Source organism: Nothobranchius furzeri, chromosome 14 (assembly GCF_043380555.1).
Source record: "Nothobranchius furzeri strain GRZ-AD chromosome 14, NfurGRZ-RIMD1, whole genome shotgun sequence".
In the NCBI taxonomy this organism is placed as follows: Eukaryota; Metazoa; Chordata; class Actinopteri; order Cyprinodontiformes; family Nothobranchiidae; genus Nothobranchius; species Nothobranchius furzeri.
The window spans coordinates 52759701-52785631 of record NC_091754.1 but is presented as its reverse complement, the minus strand read 5'-3'; positions in this window follow the sequence as shown (position 1 = coordinate 52785631).

Genomic DNA, 25931 nt, shown 5'->3' with positions numbered 1-25931 from the left:
GCAGCCATACGTTTATTGCTCAGACTCCTGTCTACCTCTTAACACCGGAAGGCCGTTTGAAGCAAATTTAGCGCAGCAACACAAGATTATAAAGAATATAAATCAGCTTTATCCCCTAGATGTGTCGTTGTCTGGCTTCTATGAGCAGCTCGCTATAAATGAACATCCACTGCCACATCATTAGCCAGTGGAAACAAGGGCTGAACTCATAATTTGCACTGACAGATCTGAGAGGAGCTCTAAATTATCTCAAAACAACAGAAGAGTTGGCTGCGGCGTCGGCCAGGACACTGCAGTCTTTCTGGGAAACCGGGTACATTATTCCTCATTTAGGAAACTGACAGTTTCTACTAGTTGGATAAAATTGTGACAAACAGATATCGCGCACCCAGAAAAGTCTGCATTCATTTGCAGACAGGACGTTGCGTTTGCAGCACAATAAGAGACTTGTGAAATCGAAGCACTATGTGACATCCTTCACTTTTCTGGTGCTTCATAATTGTTTCATCTCACGCAGTAATGTCTGAATTGGAATTCTTTTACCGTCCAGGTCTCTTTTAGTTTTTGTTCATATATGAAAGTAAGAACTGCTAATTTCTAACTTTTATGTTCATAGAGTTCAGTGAGTTAAAAAAACTGAAGTCATTTTGTCTATAATGTTTTTTGAGAAAGGTTTAAATCAGTGGTTCTCAAAATCCAACTGTGGTTCATGAACATTAGCAAATTAGCTAGTAGCAGAATTAACCAAGTTCAGGTCACACTACCACCAATTATTTGGCAATCATTCACCTTATATCACTTAAAGGTGTAGTTTACTGAAAAAAACATTTTAAATGATTATTTCTGATAATAATTGGTCACTCTGAGTTTTTCATGCAGGCTGAATATGAAAATAGTCTTCTACACTCAACTCCTGCTTTAGCTTCTGATAGACGGTGAAAATCTAGGATTTGAAAATCCTCATAGATGTACGTCACACTGTCAACATTCATGGACTCACCCGTCTTGACTCACGACGAGAAGGCTGATGTTTGTTTAGGGACCAGAGAACAGCAGAGAACATCTGGTAAATGCTAACCGCTAGCATTAGCATCTGCATAACACAACAGAACTCCTTCAGGCTTGTGTCATTTGTAGAGACAAAACATCAACGTTGCAAAGCAAACAGATTTTATGGTAGAGTCGTGTTGCTGTTAGCCAATCAGAGGTGAGATGTCCAAGTATCAGGAAATAAAATTGTGCCGTCTGAAGCTCAGCTCTAAAGTGGCTCACTCCCAGTTCCTCAAACAGGCCCACCAGAGCTTACTTTCCCCAGAGAATGATTTTCAAGGCAATCATTCCTACTAGATACTGCAAATATATTGATTGAATGAGTGAACCAAACATTTTTTTTCTGTTTTTAATTGCTCTGGGGATGGTACATGTTGGTGAGGATGCTTTTGCCTAAGGCTTGAGAATTTCATCTGTACAATAACCGGGACAAAAAGGCTGATTTGATGGCTATTTTAATGGCACACTTCATCAAGGGCGTCAGTTTGTTTTCAGAATTGCTGGGGACAATAACCATACACTTGAGTGGGGTTTAAAAATTGCTGGGGACAATAAAGGCAGGCTTTTTTGAAAGTGGGGGGGACACAGCTGCCAATCACAAATTTTGCCGGGGACATGTCCCCGGTTAAAATGACGCCTATGCACTTCATGCACATATGAGCAAAAGTATTTGTGGTATTTCTACTTCAGATTAATTGCCTTTGTGTCATCTAGATTAGTAAAGGACATTAATTGTTATTGCTTCCATTAAAACAATTGGACTGTGTTGTGCAAATTGAACAAGATGGAAGTCTCAGCATTGAAGTCTACAGGAAACCAACTCACACAGACCAGTATTTGCATTTCGACTCACATCACCCACTGGAGCACAGTCATCAGGATTTTACGCAATCGGGCCGAGAATATTCCCACAAAGAGTGAAGGAAAACAAAGGGTAGAAAAACACATTAAAAAAAGCTCTCCAAAACTGCAGATACCCTAACTGGGCCTTTGTGAAAGCTACTAAGAAGTCTGGAAAAGCAGCAACCAGCAAAGAAAAAGACAACAGGCACAAAGGCACCGTCATCCCATACGTGGCAGGAGTCTCAGAGAAACTCAGAAGAATCTTCCCATTAAACTTTAAATCCAACAACACCCTCAGACAGAAACTAGTCCGTCCAAAAGACACAAAACCCAAACAGAAGATTAGTGGCGTAGTTAATGCAGTCCAATGTAGTGAGGACTTTACAGATCTTGACATTGGGGAAACTTCCTTTACAATGTTCATTATGTCCCCTTTTTAAATATTAAACAAGGGTCTTTTTGCTTCGGACATGAAGGAGCTAGACCGCTCCTGCTATGTGGGAACCAGACTGGCTGTGTGCTCCCCCGGAGTTGGCCCACGGCGTTGGGAAGGATGCCGGGCCCCATCGTCCCACCCTGTCCAAGGACGGAACCACGGGCTCACCGCTACCCCGGCTCGGCACGCCAGCTTGGACCCGCCCCCAGTCAGATCAGCGGCCCCGCCTCTGATCCAGTCAGCACCTCCTTCATCTGCAGGTGGAAGGACCTAGCTTACAGCCCATCAGACGGAGCTCGCCGGCCTCCAAGCAGAGCTTGGCCAGCTCCGTCAACTCATCAGCCTCCAGGAGTTCCAGCTGGACACCCTATCCTCCCCGTATCTCCAGGAGAAGGTTTCTGTCCAGCCAGCGGCCCCGCCTCTGGTCCAGTCAGCAGCTCCCTCGTCTCCAGACCAAAGGACCGAGCCCACAGCCCATCCAACAGAGCTTGCCGGTCTCCGAGCTGAGCTGGTCCGACTCCGTCAGATCTTCAGTCTCCAGGAGTTCCAGCTGGACAATCTATCCTCTCTGCTTTTCCAGTTACCGGCTCCACCAGGTCCCGCACCACCAGTCCAGTCAGCGCCAGGTCCCGCGTCACCTGTCCTGTCAGCGCCCAGTCCGGCGGCACCAGCCAAGGAAGCGGTCCCATCTGCAGCGGCTCCGCCTCCACTCCAGAAGTCGGCAGCCCCTCCTGCAGCGGCTCCGCCTCCACTCCAGAAGTCAGCGGCCCCTCCAGCAGCGGCTCCGCCTCCACTCCAGAAGTCGATGCCTCCACTCCAGCAGAGGCTCCGCCTCCACTCCAGATGTCGACGCCTCCTCCAGTCCAGAAGTCGACGTCTCCTCCAGTCCAGAAGTCGACGACGTCTCCTCCAGTCCAGAAGTCGACGTCTCCTTCAGTCCAGAAGTCGACGTCTCCTCCAGTCCAGAAATCGACGTCTCCTCCAGTCCAGAAGTCGATGACATTGTCTCCAGTCCAGAAGTCGACGACGTCTCCAGTCCAGAAGTCGATGACGTCTCCTGTCCAGAAGTCGACGAGGCCACGTCCGGCGTCTCTACCTGCCAAGACTACCCCTGCAGCGGCTCTGCCTCTGGGAACCGCCGGTCCTGCCCTCGCCAGGCGCGAGCCTCCCAGAGCCCGTCGTTGTCTCCTCCTCTGCCCCAGATGCAGGCCCCCCAGACTCAGTCGCCGTCTCCTCCTCTGCCCCTGACGCCACCCCCCCTGGACTCAGTCGCAGTCTCCTCCTCTGCCCCAGACGCCGGCCCCCCCGTACTCAGTCGCCGTCTCCTCCTCTGCCCCAGGCGCTGGCCCCCCGGACTCAATCTCCTCCTCTGCCCCAGAAGCCGGCCCCCCAGACTCAGTCGCCGTCTCCTCCTCTGCCCCTGATGCCACCCCCCCTGGACTCAGTCGCAGTCTCCTCCTCTGCCCCAGACGCCACCCCCCCCCAGACTCAGTCGCCCTCTCCTCCTCTGCCCCTGACGCCACCCCCCCCCCCCCAGACTCAGTCGCCCTCTCCTCCTCTGCCCCAGGCGCCGGCCCCCCGGACTCAATCTCCTCCTCTGCCCCAGAAGCCGGCCCCCCAGACTCAGTCGCCGTCTCCTCCTCTGCCCCTGACGCCACCCCCCCTGGACTCAGTCGCAGTCTCCTCCTCTGCCCCAGACGCCGGCCCCCCCGGACTCAGTCGCCGTCTCCTCCTCTGCCCCAGGCGCCGGCCCCCCGGACTCAATCTCCTCCTCTGCCCCAGAAGCCGGCCCCCCGGCTCAGTCGCCGTCTCCTCCACTGCCCCAGATGCCGGCCCCCCGGACTCAGTCACCGTCTCCTCCTCTGCCCCAGACGCCGGCCCCCCGGACTCAGTCGCCGCCTCCTCCTCTGCCCCAGGCGCCGGCCCCCGGACTCTACTGGTCCCTGCCTCTTCTCCACCGGTCCCTCTCGGCCCTCCTTCCTGGTCCCCCTCTTCCCGCCCTGCTCTGTGTTCCTGTGGGCGTCTGGGATCCGCCCTTTGGGTGGAGGTACTGTCACACCCTGTCCTGTCTCCCCATTCTGTTCAGTCATGTGTCCCTGTTAATTGCTTCTGCCTGCCTCTCATATTGCTTCTGCCTGCCTCTCATTTTCCAATCACCCAAGCTCCAAGCCCTCATGTATTTAAACCCTCTCAGTTATGTGTGTTTTGTCGGTTCATTGTTTCTATGTCCAGCTTGTTTTACATTAAAACCTTACTAAACCGTTCCTGTCTGCCTGCCTGCCTTCTTCACCCGCATTTGGATCCTTGCCTCTGCTTACCTCGCCCACACGCCGTGACACACCTGAAGGACAAGGGAGACACTTTTGAAGATGACCAACACATTCTGGTTTGAGAGGGAAATAAAAGAAGCTATTTATGTCAAATGTGAAAAACCCACTTTAAATAGGGGTGGGGTGGGGAGTGGAGGTCTTACATTTCACCTTTCCAGTGCCTATAATGCAGCTTTGAATCTAATTCCTAAGCAGTTTCAGTCTAGGTCACACCTTTATGCATCTAATCAACACAACGACTCCCTCTTAATAGAGGCCAACGACTCATCTGGGGATGGAGAGGCGGGGCACCCACAGTAGTTTTGGCTCGTTAAATAACAGACTGCTATAGTTTATAAGCTTGACCCTCCCATATTCCAGGTAGAATTGACAAAGCTCCTCTGATGAGAAGCGAAATGTCTTCAAGAAACCAAAGAAGTCCAGTTGCCTTCATTTGAACTCTTTGGATTATCATGACCTGGATGACTGTGAACCTTCACCAGCATATTCCATTAAAACAGTATAATTAAGTTATTTCTCATTAGTGGACGTAAAATACAGGTCAAAGTCGAAAAAGTTGAATCTCGTACAAAAGTCCATTTTCTTCAAAAGGTAAAACTAATAAATGAGACTCAAATAAGACTCATTACATCCAAAGCCAGATATTCCAAGCCTTTATTTGTTCTAATTGTGACGGTTGTGGTTTGCAGCTTATGAAAACCCCACAGTCAAAATCAGAAAATTAGGTTATTGTGCAAAGGTTCAATATTCTAGACTCAAAGTGTCCCAGTCTAATCAGCTAATGAATCCAGAACACCTGCAAAGACTTCCTGAGCCTTTAGATGGTTTCTCAGTCTAAGCTGAAATACTGCAGCAAATTGAATTTTACACCTTATTTAAATTTTTGGAGTTTTACCTGTACAGCTACTCTGCCCAAAAAATGTACCCCTTGTCTGACGCATTTGGTTGAATTTAAGCATCTCAGGGTTAAGACATAGTGGAAGATCAAACCCAAGATGTGCCAGTTGGATAAAATGCTTCATAGTAATGAGAGCCAAATGGTTTCCAGGTACTTACATTAAAGTCTGCTTTTACTATTGATGCCACGAAATGAACTAATTACACCATCAGTAAAACTGAGCTAAATGCGAACATCTTCCATGTGATTATCCATTCTGTCTCCCAACTACCTCCACTTCTGAATATCTCTACGTGATATTTATAGCAGGTTATCTAGTGTGCAGGTGTCAGAAGGACTACGCATACAGGGTCAAATGTGATGTCTTGAATTCCCTTGATGATATAAGTGACCCATTTCTGGGTCTATGATGAGCTAGATTCAGGGTAAGGAAAAGGTACCATTTAAATCGGATCATTTTTGGTTTGTTGACCTATTTTCATTTAAACTGTGGTGATATTTACGTTAAATAGCTTAAACCTGGTCTGATACCTAAGAAGTCACTAGCAGCCCCTTCCTTCCTTTGTGTTCAATCCATTAAGAAACCAATTTCATCAATAATTTTCTGAGCACCAACATCTCAAGTGTACAATCAGCTTCTTTTACCCCTATAATTGCACCCTTATTAAACCCCATCAAGTTATGAGCATCATTTAGAGGGCCATTCCAAATTTCATCAAGCAAACTTATGATCATGACACTGCAGGAACTTCCATTGACCAACATTTGCTGAGGAAAAAAAATCAATAGGTAATTTTGAAGTATTTCTGGCATCTCATTAATTGATCTTGTGTTGCCAGGGTTTCATTTCTTTCCCTTCCTTCACTACCGTAATGGAAACCTGATAATGCGAGGGAAGGAGTGTAAATGCTTTTCAGTCATTCTTTGGGGATTTCTGAACACAACAACAGAAGAATAATAGCCATAAATATAAGAATTTTAATATTCCAAAGGTTTTAAAAGGACATTGAATTATGACTCGTATTCAAACCCATGAAAGATAAAATATCTGATAAATGTGGTGATGAAAATTCATTTAGGACATAAAAGTTTTAGTTGCATGGTTCTATGCCAAGTACAAATTCACGGAATGCTTTTCCAATTTTCTATTACCTAATGTGGTTTTACAGATTTGCTGAAGATTGTTTCATGAAGTTAACCAATATAGTGCAACAATAAATTTCAATAGCAGTTTCAAAAAATTGACTAAATATGAGTTATTTATTGGCAATTGGTAATGTAATAACTACATAACTCTTCTAGTTCGCATAGGTTTCAACCATTAAGGCTAAATCGCTATTGGGTTTTGTCCGATCACTTGTTTGGTTAATCCAGATATACCTCCAATAGTGATTTTGCCACTGCACTTATGCTCATAGAATCTGGTATTACAATCTGTAACCATCGTTTTATTGTAATATGACTATATTATTCCACTAGAGGGTGGTAGATGGGTATAGGATTGGATGTGGCAAGTATTTGGTGAAGGTACTAATTCTGATATTCCACCTGGATGCTTTAAGACCAAAAGTGGTTTCATGCTAATTTGCAACAACTGTGGAGAGAACTAAATTTTTGCAAACTAATTTACAAACCAAACCCCTGATCTTCCCTTTTGAGGGCTTTAAAGTGGTATGTTCTGGTCACCACACAAGAGGTTTTTCAATTCAAACAGAAAACCACCCAGTATCAATCTTTGAAACTGTGGGTAACCCATTAATGCAAATTAGTTTACAAACCAAACACTAGCTGCTCCTTCCTGTTGGGTTATTTTTATCTTTGTTGGCCAGGTCGTAGCTCTAAAGCCCTAAGGCAAAACTTGGATTCTCCATAGGATGGAATAATATTAATAATAATAACTTTATTGATAAAGTGCTTTCAATCAAAGCGCTGAACAGCAGAGTATAGAAACATCAATAATATCCACATGTAAAATAATATGCAAAATAAAATAACAGCAGCTAAAACAACCCACATTAAGGGTCAACTCTTTACAATTGAAGGAGTACGAGATAAGGTAAACAAATGTATCTTTAACTTGGCTTTAAAAACGCCCACAGAGCATGCCTGCCTAATATCTTGAAGTACACTTCCACAATATTGATGCATGACACTAAAATGCACGCTCTCCAATAGTCCTACGCCTAGCCTTTGGAATACCTAAATGGTAGGTAAATTATATTTTATAGGCATTTCAGTGCAAAGAGACATGTTTTGCACAAAATCAAACTCAACAAACCAGAACAGGCAGCCCAACAGTTAAGGCCCCAAACAAAATGGGGATATCTAGAATTTGGGTCAGGAAGACTTGGGTTTCAGGAAGAGTTTCGACGCAAGTTTCACTCTTTCACCAAAACTTACACTGTAACTTATAATCCAACTCCCAGACAGTTTGACCTGGATATCGAACACCCTAAAGACCCTTATTGGTGTGTAACAAAATAGGTGTTTTACTCACAAGCTCCCTCCTGACCGAGAGCGATTCTGACGCAAAACAGGAACAAAAGCATTGCACACAGCTGATCCCGTGAGGTCAAAATCTGGGGATGATGTCGCCACCACATACGACTTTGGAAGTTCATGCGACAACAAAGAAAAAGATAGCAGCATGTATCACTTATTTTCTGGTCCGTTTACATCGACTATGGGGGTTTCACAGGAAACAACGTATGTTTCTCTGCATGTGACTTTTATTTTGAAAGTTTCTAAATGTTTTTCTCTGCTTTTGTGTTTGACTTCCTGTCTGGTCCAATATAAACTGTGGAGTTTGACATGTTTTTGAAGCGTAGCACATAAAAAATGGACTCAAAACCTAACGATATATAACGGTGACTAATTACCGAGAAGTACGTTTTGCGGCCGTTTCACCATGCTTTCACGTCCGGTGGAAATTGCTTTTTCAGAAGCATCGTGTTACATCTTAACCAGTTATAGTGGATGTCTGTGTTTCTACTGACACCAAGTATCACTTTAAGAGTAGCAACACATCACGTGTTATTTCCTGTGAAGCCTCTGTAGCGGAGGTAAACAGAACAGAAAGTAGACCACAGACCACCTTTTGGGATGCACACTTTTTCCTTCATTGTTATCGCAAGACCCACCAAAACCACACATGGTGTTGCAATTCTCTGGTGATTGCTTGACATTGCGGGATAAGTTATGTGGAACACATTTTCTGCTTTTTTTACTTCAGAGACGCTCCCAGCAGTACGGGAATTTGCAGGTAAAACCCCTCTATTATGTTGCACGCTGCTTACAAATCCGTGAAAAGGCGGGGTTAGAAGGGAAAAAGAAGCATTTGGTTTGTAAACTAGTTGGCATTAATGAAGTTCTGACTCCAGTCTAAAGACCTCCATTGCTGCATTTTCAGTTTCAATTGAGAAAGGCTTCTAATTGTGTTAACGCACACAATACTGACCTTCCAACACTTTTTGCTTCAACAACTTCCAGTACACTTTTACAATCCATGCCTTGTTCCATTTGACACTGTGGGAGATTTGTCGTGTGCCTAATTTAGATATTCGATATTCTGGGTTTTCAGACCCACAGGGAAGAGCATAATTGAATAGGCTGTGTCAAAGCCCCCTCCACCCCTTCTCAAGAACCTCCCAGGGACATGCTAACGTTAATTATCTCCCATTGCAATATGGCCTAGTTTTATAATTACTGGTCCTTCCAAATATACTGCAACATACTAAACCGCTCACCAGACGGTTATTCATTTAGCTCGTGTGATCCATGGACGCGTGCTGTACGGTTTACCTGCTTACATTACTTACAGACCAAGTGACAACATTTGATTTAGAAGGGTTGATCGTATTGTGTGTCGCAACAGCAGACTGTGAAGAGAGAATCTCTCCATTAGCGGTGCATATCTTACCAACATTAGTTTGTTCATTTTACCATCAGGGGTACAGTGTGCGTTGTAAACATTGAGATTAATTCACTTGTCATGAGCCTTTTGAAAATCAGATGTTGAATGAATTCTGCAGCTCTGAATTAGCTCTCATTGCCAGATTCTAAATGTTTATGACTCTTACAACAGTCAACATTTTGTCATTGAGATGAGAAGTGTTGCATTTTCTAGCAAGCTAAGAAAGTGGATAAACAGAATCTAGTCGAACAAATATCCGAGAAAATATTATGCTTGGTCATCGAGCTATTGATTATGGTAAATGATGAAGTCATTTTAGTGTTGTGGCAGAGCAGCAAGGCCTTGCCTACACATGATCAGAATCACTAAAGTATATCTAATACCTAAATGATAACTTTTGTTCTATAAAACAATAATTTAGTTTCAGTTGTTTATATTTTCTCATTTTGGGAATGTTTCTCTTGGCTGTGTCACATCCCGTAAATGTCTGTGAATTTTCCATGTTTTGTCCAATCAGATTTCAGTTTCTAATGTTGCCAGGGGGAGTTTAGTCTGCATAAAGCCTTCAGAGTGAGCAGAGAAGGCCTCAGTTATACAACATAGAAGGGGAGTTGGTACCTCTTCCTTTTACAGTCACCTAATTACTAAGTACATGATAATTACATAGTAAGTTAAAGTGTGTTATTGTTTCTGAGTTCTTTAACAGTTATTACCATGTAACACAGGTTCAATTCTAGTTTTTATTTTTATTAATCATTCCCAGTAAATACTGCTTTACAAAATAATTACACTTTTTTTTTACAATTATACACTTCAATTACACAATAATACACCTAAACTTACTATGTAATTACCATGTAAGTAGTAATTAGAGGACTGTAAAAGGTAGCATTACCGGGGAGGTTTTTTTTTTCAATTCACCTCCCTGGGCCTTCTAGCCAGATTATAGTGATGTCAGGGGTTTTCTGTCCTCTTATTGGATGCTGAGAGCGTAGCCATCACCCATAGGTTTTGGTAGCAAAATATGTCCTAAACAGTTTTTAAAACTTTAAACCATTCTTTTAAAAGTGGATTTCAGTGATTGCATAGGTAGAAACTTTACCAACTTCTCTAGGGGAAGCTCTTTACTTCCTTAATGGTTGTGTAGCTATTATAAAGGCCAGCAGTAAGCTTTTTCAGTTCACCAATAAAAAGGCACAAAAGAAGAAAAGAAGTTTGCTTTTTTGTTAGCATCATGGTTGTAGCCAGGTAGTAAAAATAATTGAGTAATCTCTTTGGAAGTGAGGCAAAAAGCTAAAACCAGAGTGAACATCGGAGTGACCTACACTCGTTTGAGGGAGCTAAAGGAATCATGGACTGATGGTGATCTGACTTTGTTGCTACTGGACTGTCTGTTGTTTACAATAGTTGTAATTCCACTATCAACCAGTAAGGCAAAGGAGCAGAAAACTGTTAAGTATTTCATAGAGTTAACGTGGACAGGTCTCAGGCCACTTTTTCAAGTTTGTAGTTTTGTTAAGTTAAATACAAAAAAAGACTGATTTTTTAAAAAGCACAAGTAGCTCAAGCTCAAGTAGGCTGAATTTGGCTGGAAAATAAAAAAAAAACTATGTGGAAACAAAAATAAAGCAGACATGGAATGGAAAAAACATGAATCTTCATGAGGGACTGGTGTCCCTGAAAAAATCTCTCCCTGCCCCCCAAAGTTTGACGAACCTTGAAATGTACTCATAATGATTTCCTTCAATATTATAAACATCTAATGGCTTGGCATCATTTCAATAACCCTCACTGTCCATCGAGGCATTGTTTAATTTTTTAGAAGAATGGGGATTTTTTTTTAAATCAAAACTAGTTTTCTCAGAAAATTCTGTATCTGTGGCAAAAACTGTGTTTTCAAATTGAAGCCATGAAGTTTGAGTCGGCTGCTGTTTATTGGCATTTTTGCTTTAAAACAGCAGAAAATTTGTCGGATAAACATCTGAATCACTACTATGTTGTTGCCAATTAACCTCGAAGCACCGACGGCCTGGTTGAGGAAATTACATTTGGTCTAAAAAACATGTCGACATTCTGCTCACAATCCTCGAATATGGTAAAGCAAGTAAAGTAAGTACCAAGACATAAGTGAATGTTTTCTCTACACATACCCACATTTCTCTTAAGGGCAAGATTTTTTATGTAATGAAATACATTCAGTGTATGGCATATGGGGTAAGATGTGTTAATTAAATATGCAGCAGCTGGATGAATTATTCTGTATCTAATTATCTTTGAGAGCCTGGGGTAAAACGGAACGATGGTGTGATGCTGACCAAAGGTGCTTCACTCAAGTTTGTAATCTTAGTACTTCAGGACACAAATAAGATTAATTTCCCATTTGAATACTTTTATTCAAACCAATGAAAACAAAAAAATTTGCAATCCATTAAAGTGACAGTGTGTATTTCCCCTGGCAATAGGGGGCAACTGGTGTCACTCAAAGACTTAGACCCACTCTCATGTATTTTAAACCTAACTTTTATGGTTTTATGTTAAGAAACTAATATTTTTCAACAACTGGGCATCATTTAATTTATTTTCAATATTGTTTCAATGGGTGTTTCCAGAAATTAACTCATTCACTGCCACTGACAACAAAAGTCGCCATTTTAAATCCCACTGTTCACTGGCAATTACAACTAAATTTGTCATTTGCATTTTTTTACTGTGTGGGCGTCGGAACGAGCCCTCGCACCGTGAAAACAAACATCCCAGCTCTAAAGCTGATCTTCCTCTGCGTACGTCACACATCACATGGCCAGGAAGCAGAAATTCCATGTGTTAAGAAATCGTTTTGGGCCCCTGCTGTAAAAAAAAGAGTCGCAAACCGGAAAAGCTTCTGCCGATCACAATTCAGCAAAGGATTATGAAAGAACGGATAATGGTTAAAACATGCCGATTCTTCCTGATGTAAGAGGTAAGTATACTCTTTGTTTTGGTTGTTTTGGCGTTGAGATTGTCATAGAACGCAACGTTCTGTGACTCTTAAAAAAACACAGTAAAAACACCAAAAAATTATTGCAGCAAAGGGCTTTTCTCATCAGGAAACGGCCGACAGTGAATGAGTTAATGGTAAAAACTACACATTGTCTCAATAAAACACCATGTTTTTGTTTTTATTCTGTTCACCAAAGAGGAGTCAAAAATCCTTATTATGGCAGCATAAAATAGAAATTTAGGGTTGCATTTAAACCCTTTGCCTGACTGGTCAACCAATTGCTAGAGCATATCTAAAGTCTCACGTCTCTACATGCTCAGATTGAATGAAAATACAACCTTTACAATTAATCTTTTCACTTTCAAACTAAAATAAAAAGAATCTTGGCTCTTTTGAGGGATATTGAGATATAGTGCAATGTAAGGTTAGGGTTAGGCCATAAGATGTATGGACTAAAATGTTTTCTCCCAAGTGGCTGACCTCATAATCAAAGAGATGAATTATAGACATTTATCTTCCAGAAGCAGTAAAGTATTGCTTTCTGAACAAGTGCTCCCTCAAAAGCCCTTCTAAAATGTGCGTTTCACAGTGTGAAGACATGATCAGATGAATAATTACATGCATCTTAATGCTGCTCCATGTTTACAAGTTTGCCATAAGTGACACTTGCTGGATTGCTGAAATATTAATAATCAGAAGTGAGTTTTTCTACTTTAAAAATGGGCTCATATTTCTTTCCCTTGTTGGTTAAGTCTTGAGGTATAGTTGGGTTTATATACTTTTTTCCCTTGCAGTAGTGTTCCTAGTTAATTCTTTATTAACAAGTGAACCCAACCAAACTTTCAGCCTTTAGTTACCTCGTGCATGCTGTGCCTTTACAACTGGTCTGAGCCACCTGGGGACATTTTTATAGCTTCAATTACTGAGTGCTATTCTAAAAATCAAGGCTAGCAATTAGGAGACAAACCACTTACCCGAGTTATATCATTGACTAAAGGTTAACAGCAAGCACAGCCAAATATAATTCAGAGCAGAAGGCGATTTCAGAGAAGTACAGCTCAATAGTCTCCTTTTTTCTGTTCAAATAGTCCCAAAGCATTTGCCCTATATGGTAAAGCTGTGAAACACCCAGTTAACCCCTCAGATCAGATTTTATTACACTGATCCCTCAAGCTATGATCCCTATCAAAGCTCTGATCCTTCACCTACATTAGCAGAACTACTTTCTAAATTAGGCAAAAGAATACAGAAGCGCCAGACAGCATCGCGCTGCGCCGTCATTTTAAATAGCAGCCATTAGAGTTAATGAGAGTGGGCACATGGGGAGCGCCGCATTGTGTCCCAGGTGCGTCGCACCTAGGCGCTGAAAATAGGCGCCAGTCCTATCTTAAGTCCTAACCTCCCTTACGACACTGTGGAGTACCTTACAACAGACATTATGATGCTGAACGGCTTCACAGCACAAACTCAACCGCAAACACAAACCCAGCCGCAGTTTTGATAACTTTAAAGTACTATTGATCTTAAAATATTCTAATAAATGGCATACTTACCCGTTTTTTATGAATTTGAGTCTCACAAAAAAACGACGGCAAGTCTGATCACGTATAAACAATAGTCACTTCCCGCTTTCTGTTCTCAAGTCCCGCATGATGTTGTGACTAGCGCGCGACTTTCCAAGAAGTGCTCAGCGGCGAGGCACGGCGCAACCTGTGTGACCACTTGACTTCTCAAAATCTCAGGCACGTTGCTGTGCGGTGCGTCCACCTCCAGTGTGCCCCAGGCTTAAGATTCTGGTAGGGGGTGACTTGTTCTTTAAATGATAAATGACCCACACTTGTATAGCGCCTCTCAGAGTAAGGACTCCAAAACGCTTTACACTTCAGTGTATCATTCATCCATTCACACACTGTTTTTTAAAGTAACACTAAACAGTTTCCTGCATCTTCATCCGTCCTGCTGGTTGAAAGCGGAATTACATCTGTCGTAAACAACTCCACGGTAGCCTGCTGTAGCTAGCGCTAACACAAGCCAACTGATAGTACATACTGTACTGATAATACAGGTCCTCAAAAAATTAGCATATTGTCATAAAGTTCATTATTGTCTGTAATGTACTGATAAACATTAGGCTTTCATATATGTTAGATTCATTACACACAACTGAAGTAGTTCAAGCCTTCTATTGTTTCTAATATTGATGATTTTGGCATACAGCTCATGAAAACCCAAAATTCCTATCTCAAATAATTTGCAAATTTAATCCGGCCAATAAAAGAAAAGTGTTTTTAATACAAAAAAGTCAACCTTCAAATAATTATGTTGAGTTAAGCACTCAATACTTGGTCGGGAATCCTTTCGCAGAAATGACTGCTTTAATGTGGCGTGGCATGGAGGCAATCAGCCTGTGGCACTGCTGAGGTGTTATGGAGGCAGGATGCTTCGATAGCGGCCTTAAGCTCATCCAGAGTGTTGGGTCTTTCGTCTCTCAACTTTCTCTTCACAATATCCCACAGATTCTCTATGGGGTTTAGGTCAGGAGAATTGGCAGGCCAATTGAGCACTGTAATACCATGGTCAGTAAACCATTTACCAAGGATTTTGGCACTGTGAGCAGCTGCCAGGTCGTGCTGAACAATGAAATCTTCATCTCCATAAAGCTTTTCAACAGATGGAAGCATGCAGTGCTCCAAAATCTCCTGATAGCTAGCTGCATTGACCCTGCCCTTGATAAAACACAGTGGACCAACACAAGCAGCTAACATGGCACCCCAGACCATCACTGACTGTGGGTACTTGACACTGGACTTCAGACATTTTGGCATTTCCCTCTGCCCAGTCTTCCTCCAGACTCTGGCACCTTGATTTCTGAATGACATGCAAAATTTGCTTTCATCCGTAAAAAGTACTTTGGACCACTGAGCAACAGTCCAGTGCTGCTTCTCTGTAGCCCAGGTCAGGCACTTCTTTCGCTGTTTCTGGTTCAAAAGTGGCTTGACCTGGGGAATGCAGCACTTGTAGCCCATTTCCTGCACACGCCTGTACACGGTGGCTCTGGATGTTTCTACTCCAGACTCAGTCCACTGCTTCCGCAGGTCCCCCAAGGTCTTGAATCGGCCCTTCTCCACAATCTTCCTCAGGGTCCGGTCACCTGTTCTCATTGTGCAGCGTTTTCTGCCACACTGTTTCTTTCCCACAGACTTCCCACTGAGGTGCCTTGATACAGCCTGGAAACAGCCTATTCGTTCAGAAATGTCTTTCTGTGTCTTACCCTCTTGCTTGAGGGTGTCAATGATGGCCTTCTGGACAGCATTCAGGTCGGCAGTCTTACCCATGATTGCGGTTTTGAGTAATGAGCCAGGCTGGAAGTTTTTAAAAGCCTCAGGAATCTTTTGCAGGTGTTTAGAGTTAATTAGTTGATTCAGATTATTAGGTTAATAGCTTGTTTAGAGAAATTTTTCATGATATGCTTTTTTTTTTAGATAGGAATTTTGGGTTTCCATGAGCTGTATGCCAAAATCATCAATATAAGAAAGAGGGATGAGCCGAATACTTGGTACGGATAAAGCATTTTTGACGAATACGAGCATGAAACAAGTAAAACTCGTAAATATCTGTAATCGTGCTGAAGGAAAATCCTCATTGGGTAACTGACTGTCTTCACGCTCTGTGATTGGCCAGTCACATAGAGCACCCGCTCCTCCCTACACACAAAACTCTGCAGCCAGGAGCTCAGTCCATCCGGCCCATCCACGCACACACACACACACACACACACACACACACACACACACACACACACACACACAAACTGATCTCTCTGTACTTGCTTCATTGTTGCTCACGTTTCTTCAGTACTCCCCAGGTTTTCCTCAGCTCGCCTCTGTTTCGGTTAAATATTTGAAGTTACTTTTTTCGTAACTTACGTGGTGCATTTGACAAGACAGAGCTGACGTGTTACGTCAGTCACCGCCCCCGCTCCGGTAGTTTTTTTTTAAAACTCTCCCTCTCTCTTTCTCCCTCTCTATCTCTCACACACACTAATCAACATTGTTTTGTTTAACTTTGTGTGGGGAAAAATGCCAACAACGTTAAGAAAAAATCAACTTAATCAAATTAAATAAAAAAATGTGTATAAAATTGTGTCTGGTTCTAGCATTTCCCATTTCGTAGTTCCTACTGCATGAGTTCAGATGTATTAATTCATGCACTTAAATGTTAATGTTCTGATTTAATTGAAAAACTTGTTCTGTAAAAGTTCCTTTACTATTGTGATCAAAAATATTCAATCTCAATTGTGAGGCTGCTCTGTAAATAGTTTTCAAATAAACAATACACATAGCAACTTCTGATCAATCCATGTCAATTACAGATTTAAAATAATGTATTGACGCAAACCACAACAACTTCTGGTTAAACCACGCCCATTTCCGGGTTATACCACACCCACTCCAAGTACAGATACAGATAATTTAGATGGTTGAACAGATACAGATACAGATAGTGGTGTACTTGCTCATCCCTAATAAGAAACAATAAAAGGCTTGTACTACTTCAGTTGTGTATAATGAATCTAATATATATGAAAGTCAAATGTTTATCAGTACATCACAGAAAATAAAGAACTTTATCACAATATGCTAATTTTTTGAGAAGGACCTGTATAGCAGACAGGGTGGTTGAATTCTGAGAAAAGACCATTACATTAAGCTCACATTGCATCTCTGAGGTCTACATGAACATGCAGGGATAGGCCTCACTCCTAAGCCCCTCCCATCTGGTAGAAGGCAGCATGGCCAGAAGCCAAAGACCACCAGATTGAAAATGCCTTTTATGGTTTTCTTCGGTTATGTTTCATGTGAGATTGTTAATGTCAATGGCGTCCTTGCATCTTCATCAATTAAGCAGAAAAAAAGAGATGTTGCTTGTAATAGTGAAGGTTCATCATATTTCGGAGTTGGTCAATAAATGAAGCGAATGCCAGGTCATGGTTGGATTTACTGATTTGTTGCCATTTGAATTTTTTTAATGTGGTGTTTTTCAATCTGTTATTGGCAGATTTACCACAGTTAATCAACTTAGGTTCAGTCATGGTTTTACATAATGAACCTTCCTTAATTAAAAATGGTGGTCAAGACTTTAGACCTGCAAATATTAAAGAAAACCATGAAGATAATTGGGATACATGTTTTTTTGCTCAGCACTACCAATACAATACAACTGGCATTTATCTTTGAGGTTAGTTTGTGTGGATCTTTTAAATTGTTGAATCAGAACGGACGCAACAGAATCTGAAAATGTGTTATTATTCAGTGTTTGAAGAAGAATACTTCTTAAAAAGTTTAACCGACTCAACCGATGCTCAATATAGTTAATTGTTTTTTAAATGTGATTTTAATCCTGATGTATGTTTTCCGTTCAGTTTGGTTTCTAAAGATCACCTTTCCCCTCCCAATATATTTATACAATTCCTGTTTTACCACCTTTTTCTCTGAAACATTCTCATGAATGGTCTTCTACATTTTTTTCTGTCAGTTTCACTCATAGAGACAGAATAAAGGGATGACTCCCACATTGTCCGTAGTCTGACAGTGTTTTCAGTTTGATCAGTTTCCAAATCTCTGTAGAAAGTTTTTACACGAACAATCCCTTGTACATTTTTCAAATATGTCGCCATAGTAATAAACCTGGATAGGAAGTGGACAAGATTCATGACACAAAGTTGAACCTTGAGTTATACCCCCTAAATCAGTCACGTGTGCTTTGTTCGGAAATCCCCCCTCCATTTTTCCATGGGTAGCTGCTTCCATGCATTAGGGCATTACTTGGTTGGCTGACAGATGAATTAGAATAATAAAGTCATCTCTGAGTGAATTATTCAAACATTTTTTGGATCTATGAGGCACTTTGTGTGTAATGAGGAGACCCAAATAAATCACCTGATTAGAATAAGGGTACCTAAGCACATTGCTTGGTTTTTAGTGTGAATGTCACTGTCGGGCAATGCTTTCCATCAAACACAAAAGACTTTTCTTCAAATTTGCAGCCTGTGTGCGGACACTAAATCTAAAGCTGCTGTTGCAACTCATGCGTGATCTTGAGCCGTGTCACTTCTTATTTGGATCATTTGTCAACCCTGAGTGCTTTTTAGTTTTGGGCATCACCACTGCGACAGGTATCCTAATGAACTTTTTTTCTTTCCTTCTTACTAACATTTCTCTTTTGACTTTGAAGGGTTGTTTGCTATGCAGCCAAAAGGTCTTTGTTGCAAGCTATTCTTCCCACACATACCCTCTGGGAGCGTTTTCTTTTTTTTCATGATAAACAATGTGGTATGCAATGCTTTGCCTGGAATAATGGAGACTAGTGGTCCATTTGTCTTTGTTTTTTAAAAATAAACATATTATCTTGGATCTTTATAGTTTTTAAGACTGTGAGACTGAATTCACAAGCTCACTGTCACCTATGAGTTTTGTGATGTTCTCATAGGGAGCAAGCCTTCCACTGGATGCCCAAAGATGTTCCAGACACGAGAACGACTGTATATCCGGGCAAACTATGTGATTGACGACTCTTTAAGCTTTTTGCCTGCTGTCTGCCAACAGCCAAATGCATGTTGGGAGAGGTTCCAGCCATGACCCAAAAAGCCAAAGAAACTGCTTCCTTACTGTAGGAGTCAGCACAGCAACACAACATTGACTATGTATGAGTTGCTATGTATTCCCCAGCTCAGCCATACACGTGTAAAATGTCACTAAGGCGATGTGACACTCGAGGCAGACAAATCCACCCACTCCAAAAAGGAGCTGTCTTCCATGGAGAGCAGGGGTAGAAAGAATGGATGCTTTGGTCCTCTGTGTTGATGAATTCATAAAGGTCGATTTATTCATTCTGGTACAAAGTCAGAAGTAGACATGTAATGGAAGTTTGTGTATACTTTCCAGTTTTGTTAAATCATCGATGCATACAATATGTTTTGCTCAGTGCTGTTGAACTGTGGCCCAAAGTGTAGAGAATAACACCAGCATTGGTTTCCAGATTTGATGTTTCTTAACCCTCTCAGGCTCAAAATAAGTTTTGATAAAAGGATGAACAACTAAGTCCTTCGGGGGTACTTCTGAGTTAAAAAATGTTCATGAAATTCGTATGTGGAGAAACCAGGTAAGTAGGTTTTAACTGTTGCAAATCTGCAATGTCTGCTTCCAGAGGGTTAATTGTTTTTGGATCTTTTTGTCAAATGTTTTTATAAAATACTGAGGTGGAAAAATAATTTGATTGGTTTCAAAAGTTTTTATTGTGATTGCTCTTTATTAGGAGCTTGGTAATTAACCCTGGCATGCAGGTAATTACCTTCTGGGCCATATCCTGACTGATGGCAGCTCAATGTTTGTGGTTTGCGTTTTTTGATTTTTGTAAGATTTTTTGGTATGTCTTGTTTTGTATTGCTGTCCGGAGGACTCCAGGTGAACCTAGGACATGCTGGAGGGATTCTCCATGCTGACCAATGATGCCACAGGTAAAATTGGTGGCATACTATACCCATGACCCAGACAGTCATGGGCGTAGCAGTCATAGTCAATCTCTGTATTTTAATCCATCTGAACAAGTGAAGAACCTGGGTGTGATTTTTGACTCTGAGCTGACTTTTATTCCACACATTAAAAATATCACAAAAATTGGTTTTTATCATCTAAAGAACATTGCCAGAGTCCGCCCCATTCTCTCTCGGGCCAATACGGAGATGCTGATGCATGCTTTTATCACCAGTAGGATAGATTACTGCTATGCCCTGCTTTCTGGTCTTCCCAAAAAGAGCATCTCAGGCTTACAAATTCTACAAAATTCAGCAGCACGTGTCCTGATGAAGACCAGGAGGCGGGAGCACATGACACCGGTTTTAGAATCATTGCATTGGCTCCCCGTATGTTTCAGGATCAATTTTAAGGTTCTTCTAATGGTTTTTAAGTGTCTTAACGGTCTTGGGCCTTCTTATCCATCAGAACTGCTTTTACAATATGAACCCTCGCGGCCTCTGCGCTCCTCTGGCAGGCGTCTCCTGGTCATCCCTAAAGTCAGGACACAAACTCACGGCGAGGCGTCCTTCCAGTGTTATGGCCCTCGCCTCTGGAACGAGCTGCCAGAGGACCTCAGGGCCGCAGAGAACGTTCATATTTTTGTCAAGACTCAAGACCCATCTTTTTAGGTTAGCTTTTATCTAAATATTTTCTACAGTTTTATTTCTCGTTTTACATGATTATATTTTATTACTAGCTTTGCATGTTCTATATAATTATACTTTAGCACAGTTTTATTATTTCAATTATTATTTTACTGTCTATATCATTTTATTTATTACTTATTTTCCAATTTTTGTCATTTATATTAGCTCTTTTATTACATTTTTACTCATTTTAATCCAGTGTTTCCTCTGTGGGGGCCCTCTGCCCCGGGAGCGGTGGTCGACTGTAGCTTCCTGGGTGCTCTATAGGTGGGGGTCTATGCTCCCCCTCCACTGAGCGCCCTGACTTAGTGTGGAAGACCTGATGCTGCCGGGGCAGAAGGCTCCTCTGATGGCGTTTCCTTGCGTTACCATACTTGGCTCATCTGGACTCAGCCCAATATAATTTTACTTGTGTATGTGTGTGAGTCTGTGTGTGCGTGTGCTTGCATATGTTTGTAAATGTTTTTAACCTGTTATGGGAATCTGGGGTCATTTTGTAAAGCACTTTGAATCACACTTTGTTTGAAAAGCGCTTTAGAAATAAAATTTGATTGATTGATAGATGGCTTGAAATGGACAGGATTTTTGCCCCCCCATAGGCCACCGAGCTTTAATGCAAGATACACTGACTGGCCCACAAAATGTTGCCACCAAATAAAAACAATATTTCTTTGGACCGCCTTTAGCTTTGATTACAACACGCATTCGCAGTGATGTTGTTCTGATAAGCTTCTGCAAGGTCACACGATTTATTTCCGTCCAGTGTTACATTAATGTTTCACCAAGATCTTGCATTGATGATGGTAGAGGCTGACTGCTGCACAAAGCCTTCTCCAGCACATCCCAAAAATTCTCAATGGGGTTAAGGTCTGAATTCTGTGGTGGCCAGTCAGTGTGTGGAAATTATGTCTCATCCTCCCTGAACCACTCTTTCACTATTTGAACCCGATGAATCCTTGCATTGGCATCTTTGAATATGCCCGTGCCATCAGGGAAGATGCAATAACCTGGTCAGTCAGTATATTCAGGTAGTCAACTGACCTCATTTTTGGAGCACATCCAGTTGCTGAACCTAGACCTGACCAACTGCAGAAACCCCAGATCATAACACTGCCCCCACAGGCTTGTACAGTAGGCACTAGGCATGATAGGTGCATTCACCGCAATGGTGGCAATCACCGCACCTGCTGAGTGGACGCTGGCACGTTTGGTTGCCGCTGCTCTCTGGTCTTTCCTATCCGCTTTTAATTTAGACGGTTTTACCTGATTTTATTTTTATCTGTTTTTAGTCTCTGATTTGGATATCGGTATTTTTCTATAATTAGCTGTGTGTACCAGAGGCCTCTTGGTCCCTGTACCACCTGGACAACGCCCTACCTACCTCATCCACAGGCCCTACCTACCTCATCCACACCTTGCCATCTCGGCTAAGATGCTTACTAGCTGCAGACTGTTTGGCTGGTTTGTTCTCACCTGGGCTGTCCTCTCCATTTTCCTTCATCCATCATCGGCACTGATCCAGTATCTGTCATCTGAGCTTCTCCGGCTCCGTGCTCACCTGGCGGTCCCCCCACCTGCGGCTCTCCTCATGTTCCTGGACATCGCTCTCAAACCCTGTAGCAAATATGTCCATCGTGGGTCCCGGCGCAACTTTATCCTTGATGACACCCACTCAATAAGATCCATCTGGTCCACATTCCGTCGCCCTTCACACAACTCCATTTCTGGTAACTCAGAGGCTGTCCATCGCAACTTGTTAACCCCTCTCGCTAGCCTGGCTAACCCCATACCAATGCTTGCTAACTCCACCATTAACTTTGGCCTACTAAACATCCGCTCGCTCACGGGCAAAGGTCTTCTCATCCACAATCTCATCCGCAATCATAACCTGGACATTTTCTGTCTGATTGAAACGTGTCAGCAGCCTAATGACTTTATAAATCTTAACGATTCTACTCCCTCCAACTTTCTTTACATCTCGCAGCCTTGCTCCACTGGTAGGGGCGGGGGTCTCGCGATGATTCACTGCAAACAGCTGAAGATCCTCCCAGTATCTGCTCCATCCTTCCAGTCATTTGAATACAGCGCCTCCCAGTTCTCTGGCCCCACCCCTACCATAATCTGCAGTGTCTACCGACCTACTAAACCAAACAAGGACTTTATGGGTGATTTTTCTGCCCTCCTCACTCATCTATTCCTGCTCTCTCCCAATATCGTAATTCTTGGAGATTTCAACATTCATATTGATAATGGAAATATCCCCCTGACCAGAGATTCTTTCTCCGCTGCTATCCAGGACCTTCCTCAGCTGCATGACCCCATGTCTCCTGATGGCCTGGTTTCCCATTACAACCACTACCTCTCTGACCTTTTGAGATCAACTGCTCCTGAAAAACACCGTACTGTCTCCTTTTCCCACTCAGCCCCATGGTTCACTCCTGCTCTTCGCCACCTAAAAGTAAAAGGACGACAACTTGAGCACCTGTACAAAAAAACTGGTCTCTCGGTTCATGAAGAAATGTATAAAAATCACATCCTTTTCTACAAAGAATCTATCAGCGCTACTAAAAGCTCCTATTATTCTGCTCTAATCTGTTCAAACTCAAATCCTAGGTCTCTTTTTTCTCTTCTCAACAATGTTACCCGCCCCCCAGACTCACTTCCTTCTTTCTTTTACTCTGATGACTTCTGTAATTCAATTTCGTCTTTTTTTCGATCAAAAAATCTCCACTATCCACCAACAGCTGGACACCAAACAATCTACTTCCTTTCCAATAGAACTCCATCTTTCCTCTCTGCCTCACATTTATCCTCTTTCAGCTTTTTCGATTCCCTCCATCACTGATATTTCTGACCTGATTCACAAGTCCAAACCCTCCTCCTGCAGGCTTGACCCTCTTCCCACTTCTCTTGTCAAAGCCTGTCTCCCTTCCTTACTCCCTTTAATCTCATCTATAATCTATTCTTCTCTCACAACTGGTTCTGTTCCCTCAGCATTCAAAACAGCTTCTGTCACACCTATTCTAAATAAGCTTGGCTCTGATCCCAATAACGTCAATAACCTTCGACCAATCTCTAATTTACCTTTCGTCCCTAAAATCCTTGAGAAAGTTGTTGCTTCTCGGCTCATCTCCCACCTCAATCATAACAACCGTTTAGAACAGTCCCAGTCTGGTTTTCGCCCTCGACACAGCACAGAAACAGCTCTTGTTAAAATCACAAATGACCTCATGGCAGCTGACTCCGGTTTTCTTTCTCTACTCATCCTTGATCTTAGTGCAGCTTTCGACACCATCTCTCACTCAACCCTTCTTAACCGGTTAGCTTCTCTTGGTATCACTCACACTGCTCTCTCCTGGTTCTTTTCCTATCTCACTGGCCGATATAAGTCTGTTCAATTAAAATCATTTTCTTCTCACCCTGTTGCTGTTTCTGCCGGTGTTCCCCAGGGCTCTGTCCTTGGACCTCTCTTATTTATCATCTACATTCTTCCACTTGGCCATATCTTTCGCAAATACAAGATAAATTTCCACTTCTACACAGATGACACTCAAATCTATATCTCCTCTCAACCCGATGCTATCTTCCCTCCAGTCTCCCTATCCAGCTGTCTCCTTGAGATAAAATCATGGTTCTCTTCAAACTTCCTGAAACTCAACAGCAATAAAACCGAAATTCTACTCATTGGCAAACCCTCCACACTGAACATATCCCCCAGCATATCAATTAACATAGAAAATTCCTCCATCCTTCCTTCCCCCCATGTAAAGAGTCTGGTAGTCATCCTTGACAGCACTTTGTCATTCAAAGCCCACATCAATAACATCATTCGCTCAGCCTACTTTCATTTACGCAATATCAACCGACTCCGTCCCTCTCTCACTCCTCATGCTACAGCCATCCTCGTACACAGCCTAGTCACTTCTAGGACTGACTACTGTAACTCTCTCCTTTTTGGTCTCCCCCATAAATCCCTCCATCGGCTCCAGCTCCTCCAAAATGCTGCTGCACGGATCATCACTCGTACCCCCTGTAGAGATCACATCAGCCCTGTTCTTCAGCGTCTCCACTGGCTGCCTACTGAACACAGAATCTCATTCAAAATCCTGCTTCTCACCTACAAATGTATCCACTGTCTCGCCCTTCCTCTGCCATTCACCTTGTGGTTCCTCCTGCTCATCTCACCACCGTTGGAAACAGAGCTTTCTCAGTGGCCGAGTGGTAGAGTGTCCGCCCGAGACTGGGAGATCAGGGGTTTGATTCCTGGTCGGGTCATACCAAAGACTTTGAAAAAATGGGACCCAATGCCTCCCTGCTTGACACTCAGCATTAAGGGGTTGGATTGGGGGGTTAAACCACCAAATAGTTCCCGAGCACGGCTGTGTCTGCAGCTCACCGCACCCCTAGGGGATGGGTCAAATGCAGAGAACAAATTTCGCACACACACCTGTGTGTGACAACTAATGGGACTTTAACTTTAGCTTGACTTTAGCTTTCAGTCGCTCTGCTCCTCGGCTCTGGAACTCACTTCCTCCTGACATCCGAAACACTGACTCCCTCCTCTCATTCAAATCCAAGCTCAAAACTCACCTGTTCAACCTGACTTACACCCTCTAGCCCACAAACTCTTTACTCTGACATTTATAACATACTTTTTGTAATTTTACTGTTTAAATTATCTTATTCTTATTTGTGTGTAAGTTTTATCATGTTTTGTGAGGTGACCTTGGGTTTTGAAAGGCGCCTATAAATTAAATGCATTATTATTATTATTACTATTATTATTATTATTATTGTTACTTCATCTGCCTCTTTTCTTACCCTGATGCACCCATCACTCTGAAACAGAGTCCATCTGGACTCATCAGACCACATGATCTTTTTCCATTGCTCCAGAGTCCAATCTTTATGCTCCCTAGCAAATTGAAGCCTTTTTTCCTTACGTTTGTTAATAAACATAGCCCTGAGTTCCACTGTTGTTTTTCTTCGAAGTGATTGCTGATCACGATCATTCAGATTTTTATCCTGGCTACATTCGTTCCTCAAAGACGATGGGTCCCCACTATCCTTTCAGTTTTTAAAAATGGGTTGGACAGTTAACCCAACTTTAGTTGTTTCTGCAATTTCCTTAGATGTTTTCTCTGCTTGATGCATGCTAATGATTTGGCCCCTCTCAAACAGACTAACGTCTTTTCCACAACCACCAGATGGTTGTTTAAAAAATGAGAAGCAACTCATTGCACTGGTTGGAGTTAAATAA